Source organism: Poecilia latipinna, unplaced genomic scaffold (assembly GCF_001443285.1).
Source record: "Poecilia latipinna isolate Pla-1442-1.1 unplaced genomic scaffold, P_latipinna-1.0 Scaffold2272, whole genome shotgun sequence".
In the NCBI taxonomy this organism is placed as follows: Eukaryota; Metazoa; Chordata; class Actinopteri; order Cyprinodontiformes; family Poeciliidae; genus Poecilia; species Poecilia latipinna.
In genome coordinates this window covers 27,951-28,221 of record NW_015114888.1, presented here as the reverse complement: position 1 = coordinate 28,221, position 271 = coordinate 27,951, and the positions used below count along the sequence as shown (strand labels likewise).

The window sequence follows — 271 nt, the reverse complement described above, 5'->3', positions numbered from 1 at the left end:
GACGTCATCACCGCGTCTACTTGTCAAACAGGCGGTGGATGACGCAGCCCGTCGCCTTTCTCTGCGTTTGATCCTGGCATTAATGGTGGAAAGTACCGGAATGGCGACTGCAGGGAAGGGAAACTGGTACCGGACTGGTCCATCATCCGCCGGTCTGTTGTTACAAGCGTAGTGTGCATGAAGTCAGTGTAGCTTAGCCTAGCACCGAATGTCAGCCATGACGAGGAACGGCGGGCGGGACTTCCTTCAGAGGCCCCTCACCCTGTGGGCC

General features: G+C 57.6%; 1 protein-coding gene across 7 annotated transcripts in view; it reads right to left on the bottom strand.

Moving 5' to 3' along the window:
* plekhg2 (pleckstrin homology domain containing, family G (with RhoGef domain) member 2) overlaps nt 1-271 on the bottom strand; it is an 83,575-nt gene that overhangs the window by 56,099 nt on the left and 27,205 nt on the right. The gene's annotated exons all lie outside the window — the stretch shown is intronic.